Consider the following 7456-nt stretch of genomic DNA (forward strand, 5'->3'; position numbering starts at 1 on the left):
CTCGATCACGATCAAAAGTGCACCGTGTGACCCCCGTATTAGGCACTGGTATGAAGTCGTGTTTGAAAGAATAACAAATGCAGCCTCTGCCACTTCATACGAGAAAATATTGCATCGAACAGCTGACAATTATCGCAACCTATTGGGAAATGTGCCGAAAAGAGTTTACCAAAATGGGTTATCTTACTGATGTGTGCATTGCTTCACATTAGACTGAAATGCCAAGTCCAGGGCAGTTGTGATGCAGGAAACCGGCGCCGGAAACCGGCGAAGCGTGAACATATCACATCGCGGCAGTGGTCTCGCGGAGTGCTGTGTTGTGGACACACTTAGTCCCCAAAATTGTTATTTTCCGCTGGTTGTTTGTGCACCCACAAACTGCACAGTGCTGGCCTGTAGCCTTTCGATGAGTATATATGTCATTATTTACGAGCGTAAGTCATTCGTGACAAAAATAAACGGAAACATCGAAGGAAAGCTACCACTCCACAATGCAAGCACAAGGCAAGCTCACAGTCCAGAACGAACAGGAAACACTGACACATACTCTCCACGCCAGACCGTCGGAAGCGCCCTCGTGAAAAAGTATATAGCATAGACCAGACACTGCGCCTGGCGATGACGTCACCGCTCGTTGCCTAGCAACCACTTGGCACAGCTGCGCCTCGCTTCGCCACCGCTCCACACCACCGCGCCGAGCTGCTACGACCGCGCACGGGCTCCGTCTAGCCATGACGTCACTTGGCGTCGCCTAGCAGCCACATGTGCCTCGCTTCGCTTAGACATGTCAACGATTCGCCAGGCCGCGTCTTGAAGCGCGTGGTGCGGCCAAGCGAGAATCTGCGCGTCGACGGCGAGCCGATCCGGAATACCGTGCTGCAGACGAGAAGAGGAGTCGTCGAGTCGAAGATCACGAGTTTCGAGCACGAGAACGCGAGAGTCTGCGTTTGAGTACCTAGCGTCGTCGAGATAGCAACCCTGGCTGTAGCTTGGTCGATCACAAACTCCGCTGTTTGCTCCAGCCTTGCACCACTAGTGCAAGATGTGCTCATTTGTTTATTTATTTATTTATTTTAAACGAAGCTTGCATTGCCTCACTCGTGTCGGCATCGGTTTTGATGTTGGCGTACAAAAAATCCCAAACCGCACGAAAATAAAAATTCCTCGTCGGGCAGCGGAATTGAACCACCAACCTCCGGGTTACGGGACCACCACTTTCACTGATTTAGCCATTGTCGTTTTTTTTCATGGTATTTATTACGAATATAAAACGTACATGCGTATATTTTCATAGTGGCCAAAGCAGTCATAGCCGCGTATACAAGAACAAAACAAACACACAACACAGTACAATTATTACAGTACAATTATTACACAGTAAGTAACAGTACACAGTACTGTTATTACAGTAAGCAGTTCTCTAAACGGGAGGCAAAAGGATTCACTGCATCAACAATGGATACCAGTCTGGTTGGGAGTCTCTCTGATCATAAAAATCTTTCAGTTGGGAAATGATCTGAATGAAATGTGACTTCAAAGATACAATTGGTTCTGCATTCCGATCTAGCATGCGAGTTTTCCAAGCACTGGCAACAACATAAGTAGGAGTATGTCAAAAGGCACATCTTCACATTTAGGTGGTTTCAGATATCGTATCTTATAAGGATTTATATCGAGATCCTTTTTTTAAAAGCCCTTTGGAGAATATCATACGTGACATTTAAAGCGGGGTTTTATATGCATTAACATAGTGAGCGAATAGCGTGGGTTGTGTGGATGTTCCCGCCAGCACTTTTTCAGACCAGGTCTCTGTCCTCTGACCTTCTTCAATGTTCTGCACGACTTGCATGCAGTCATGCAGAGCAGACTTGCAACACCTCATTTGGAGCTGTGCAGCTTTTTCACAAGGGATATCCAACATTCAGCATTCACTGCACGGAGTCATTAGAAGACTAGGAATTGGAATACAAACTAACCGTGAAACACAGAAAGCCATTGCGACATATGGCAGACAAAGTGGCTTGTTTCGAGTAGTGTAGAAGGGGTCCACCAGCCCATGCGAGAGCGGCGGAACTGAACATGCACCTGAGTCTGCATAAAGCGGGGGATCAAAGACTGAGATGAAGATGTGCTTCAGCCAACAATCCGGGAATCCACATTCCTTTCCCACCTAATCCCCAACAGCGGCCTAGAGCCGTCATCTTTCGTAAAATAAAGGCTTTATTCATATGCATGAAGAAGTCGACGCGGCACCCGCAGCTCGCGCGCGCGATCACGCCATACCCCCAGCCAATTACAGGCGTCCCCTCCCTCCGGAGGAGGAAAAGGCTGTGATCGCGTGCTCGAAGTAAATATCATCATCATCATCAGCCTATATTTATGTCCACTGCAGGACGAAGGCCTCTCCCTGTGATCTCTAATTAGTCTTGCGCTAGCTATTTCCAAATTGCGCATGCAAATTTCCTAACTTCATCACCGCGCCTACTTTTCTGCCATCCAAGACTGCGCTTCCCTTCTCTTGATATCCATTCTATAACTCTAATGGTACACCGGTTATCCATCCTACGTATTACATAGCCTGCCCAGCTCCATTTTTTCCTCTTAGTGTCAACTAGAATATCGGCTATCCCCGTTTGCTCTGTGATCCACACTGCTCTCTTCCTGTCTCTTAACGTTAGGCCTAACATTTTTCATTCCGTCGCTCTTTGTGCAGCTCTTAACTTGTACTCAAGCTTCTTTGCTAACCTCCAAGTTTCTGCCCCATACGTTAGCACCGGTAGAATGCAATGATTGTACACTTTTCTTTTCAATAACAGTGGTAAGCTCCCAGTCAGGATTTTGCAATGCCTGCCGTATGCACTGCAACCCAATTTTATTCTTCTGTGAATTTCATTCTCATGATCAGAGTCCCCTGTGAGTAACTGACCTAGATAAACGTACTCATTTACATACTCTAGAGGCTAGCTGGCGATCCTGAATTCTTGTTCCCTTGCCAGGCTATTGAACATTATCTTTGTCTTCTGCATATTCATCTTCAACCCAATTCTTACACTTTCTTCATTAAGGTCCTCAATCATTTGTTGTAATTAGTCTCCATTGTTGTTGAATAGGACAATGACATCTGCAAACCGAAGGCTGCTGAGATATTCGCCGTTGATCCTCACTCCTAAGCCTTCCCAGTCTAAGAGCTTGAAAGTAATATATACCAGGTAAATATACCTGGTAGCGAAAATACCAGGTATATTTACCTGGTGCCGATGAACCGCCGATGAACCGCCGATGAACCACCAAAACATGGTGGTTCATCGGCGGTTCATGGGGCTGAGCGCCATCTGAGTGATGAGGGAACACTTCCGGCGGAAGAAATTAATGTGACGTCATATCCGTTAAAACGTAAGTTACGTCATTTTGTTCTCAAATGCGTGAAATGTGCTTTGGTGACCTGTCCTTAGAGCTGTATATTCAAATGCCCCGCCATTCGACTTGATGGGCGTTTCGACCTTTCAGCGCAGAAAGCGATACAGGAAAAGGTCAGCCGTACGGGTGTCGAATTCGCACCGCTGCACAGAACATACTTTCTTTGGAGGCTGACGAAAGCTTTGGGTGTAGAGGGCTGGTCCCATCTTCGGACGCCAAGCCCGAATGCCAGCGCAGCCGCACAAAATCAGCTAATGTAAACAATTATCTGGCGGTCGTAACTCACTACTTTTGACTGAACAGGTTAAGAACCGATCAAACTACCCTCGCTACGAAATTCAGACTAAGTGTCGACAGCAAAACAACACAACGTGTGAAGGGGACGTATTGTAACAGGTGAACTTTACGAGCGCGCCTTTCTGCACACTTCAAGAGCTACGTAGCATTGCAAGCATAGAGTTAATATAACAAACTCTAGAGGAAAAGCTCCCCATAACGTCCTTGTATTGAAATCGGGAACCACATGGGCGCTGCCATTTTGCTACCATATGCAGGCGCGCATGCGCAGACGACGAGATGCAATTCAGACGAGGCGCGCAAGCAACCCGATCCCGAGCATCCTGAGCTACGGTGGCTATAGCCACCCTCCCGAGCCTCCCTCAGTATGGTACCACCATCTAGTTAGACGCCAAAATTTTCTAAATAGCCATCCGATCTTTCTGAAAATATACGGAACGTTTTCCGTGCCTACGTGCTACGTGTAAGTGCTTCCTTTTGCATAATATTTTGAATATTTTTAGTGCTACAAAAATGAGTCGTACCAACACGGCGGCGCCTATGCGGTCCCCGCTTCGTTTGGCCAGCTTTTCCTTTAGAGTCAGTTTAGTAACTCAGTGATTACAATTGATAGCGGCGCCCCCTCCTATGGTGGGCGCTGAAAAACGGTATTTATATTTAATGAAAAAGTGAAATAGAGTTGTCCTTTTGTTTCTCGCCACGCGTATATAAAATTCATTATGATTTTTATTTCCATTGAATGAATCAAACTGTGTCTCGTTTTATTTTAAAAAATGATATTTTCTTTCCCAATGTTTGTTCCCTCCTCACACAGTCACGCTTCAATCGCTGCTACCATAACCACCCTTGCTGATGTCGCTGTCAATTTGTTCTGAACAGCTTTCGGCCCGACGCTTCGCGACCTATTTAGCACTGAGATAATACAAGCATATTATCCCCTAAGCGTCTGCGTCGTCTGAACCCATTCTGTAGTTCCCCCAGTACATTGTTTTTTTTCCACCCACTTGCACTGTTCAATTTTCTGGCTTGCGTTGCCATTCTTTATATTAGCGACGTTACTGTAACTGGCCTGCAACTCACCATGGTTGCTTAGTGGCTGTGGTGTTGGGCTGCTAAGCACGACTTCGCGGGATTGAATCCTGGCCACGGCGACCACATTTCGATGGGGGCGAAATGCGAAAACACCCGTGTACTTATATTTAGGTGCACGTTAAAGATCCCGATGTGGTCCAAATTATTCCAGATTTCCCCGCTGCGGCGTGTCTCATCACCAGATTATTTTTTTTTATTTACAGATACTGCAATCCCCAAAGGGATTTTAGCAGGGTGGATGTACAATATATGAGCGTACAAATGCAGGCAACAAAGCAAAGCAATACGTAGTACATTGCCTATACAAACAACATCGGTTTAAATAAAAGTGGCAAAAAGAAATGAATGAGATCACATTTGATCTTGAGGCCTAATCAACAGATGTTAGCAGCAAATAAAGACAACGAAGGCTGAGTAACTTCTATATTAGTCAAATTATTCCATTCTATCACAGTCCTAGGAAAAAAGGAATATTTAAAACAATTATTTTTTACGCGGAATGGTGTCACTGTTAGTTGATGCCTTTGTCTTGTGGCATACCCGGAAGAAAATGTAATTATATCAGTGATGTTAATGTTGTAGTGTCCATTTACAAGCTGATAGAAGAATTTTAGTCGGGAAACTCGATTGCGCTCTGTTAGTGCAGGCAAGTTGGCTTGTTTTAGGAGTTCTGTTACTGAGGTACGGGAGAAGTTATTATAAATGAAGCGAACTGCCTTTCTCTGCACCCGTTCGAGCTTTTTGATGTTAGTTTGCGTAAACGGATCCCAGATAATAGCTGCATAATCTAGTACTGGGCGTATAATTGTTTTATACGCTAATAAGCGAACGGGACACGTGGACAGCTTTAATGCTCTCCTAAGAAAAAACAATTTACGATAGGCATTAGTGGTTACTTTATCGATGTGCCGATTCCATTTGAGGTTGTTAGTTATCCACAGGCCAAGGTACTTGTATTCTGTTACTTCAGATAGAAAAATATTGTTAGCCGAGTAATTGAAATTAAGCTTTTTCTTTTTGTGAGTAATGCACATAAAAACAGTTTTCTCAAAGTTCACTGACATCTGCCAATCTTCACACCAGGCAACTACCTTCTGAAACGCATCATTTAGTAATACTTGATCCGAGGGGTTGTCTATTACTGAATATAAAACACAGTCGTCTGCATATAATTTGATTTTAACAGGAATCATTTACAAGATCGTTTATATACAACAGGAAGAGGAGCGGCCCAAGAACCGAGCCCTGGGGAACGCCAGAGTCAACGGAGAGATGATTAGAGTCCTGATTCTTAAAAGTAACGAATTGTTTACGGGCAGTGAGGTAATCTGAAATCCAGTTAATCAGCTTATGATTTTTAAGAATTTTGTTTAATTTATGGAGTAGTTTATGATGAGAGACTTTATCAAAAGCTTTGGAAAAATCCATAAATATGGCGTCTGTCTGTTTAGCGTTGTTTATATTATTTGCGAAGTCATGCACTGTTTCTACCAATTGGGTTATTGTTGAATAGCCTTTTCGGAATCCATGCTGATGTGTTGTTAGAAAGTTATGTTTCTCAAGGAATTCCGAAATGTGTTTGTGAATGATGTGTTCCAAAAGTTTGCATGCAGTTGAAGTTAATGAAATAGGGCGGTAGTTCTGAATGTGCTGCTTATTCCCGGTTTTGTGGAGTGGCTTAACTCTGGCGGTCTTCCAGTCGCTCGGCACTTGGCCTAATTCCAAGGATTTCACAAACAAAACTTGTAAATATTTGGACACCCATTCCGCATAGCGTTTAAGAAAACCATTCGGAATGTCATCTGGGCCAGAAGATTTTCTAATATCTAGATTAAGTAGCATATTAAAAATGCCCTGTTCAGTTATCTTAACATCAGGTATAGGAGGCAGGACTGCGTCGTAGTACGGTAAAATGTTATTATCTCGAGTGAAGACAGACTTAAAGTGTGCATTAAATAGGTTTGCAATTTCCTTGTTATCATCAGTCAACTTGCCATTCACGTCAAAGACATCACACTCTTCTGATTTAGGACTAATGCTCCTCCAAAATTTCTCAGGAGCCGATGCGATGTAACTTGGCAATAAGTCGCCATAGTAGCGCTGCCTATCGATACTGACTTGGTGCTTAAGCTTTGAAGCTAATTCACTGACTACGTTACCATTGCAATGCAAATTTGTATTCTTCATTGTTTTCTTTAATCGTTTTAGCCGCCTTTTCAACTGGAGCGCTTTACGAGAAATCCAGGGGTTTTTATGTTTCTTCTTTTTTGTAATTCGTGGTACGAAAGAGTTAATACAGTCATTTATAATATTTTTAAACCTGATCCAAAGCTCATTTACATCGCATCTGCTCTTTTCAAACTCATTAAAATGAAACGCAAGAGTATCAATAATTGAAACGTCGTCTGCCCGAGAGAAATCGGGGAAAGATAAACGTTGCAATTTTTTATCAAGTGCAGTATTGCTTAGGGTTAGTAGCACGGCTTGGTGGTCAGAAATTCCTGGAAATACCTCGCAGCTTGTTCGAGCATCAATGGATCCGCTGACAAAGAATAAGTCTAAAACAGACTTAGAAGGTCCCTGAATTCTGGTATAGTCCTGCACAACTTGAAGCAGATCATATGTATAGCAAATGTTTAGCATGGCTTCT

This window comes from Dermacentor silvarum, chromosome 10 (genome assembly GCF_013339745.2).
Source record: "Dermacentor silvarum isolate Dsil-2018 chromosome 10, BIME_Dsil_1.4, whole genome shotgun sequence".
Lineage (NCBI taxonomy): Eukaryota > Metazoa > Arthropoda > Arachnida > Ixodida > Ixodidae > Dermacentor > Dermacentor silvarum.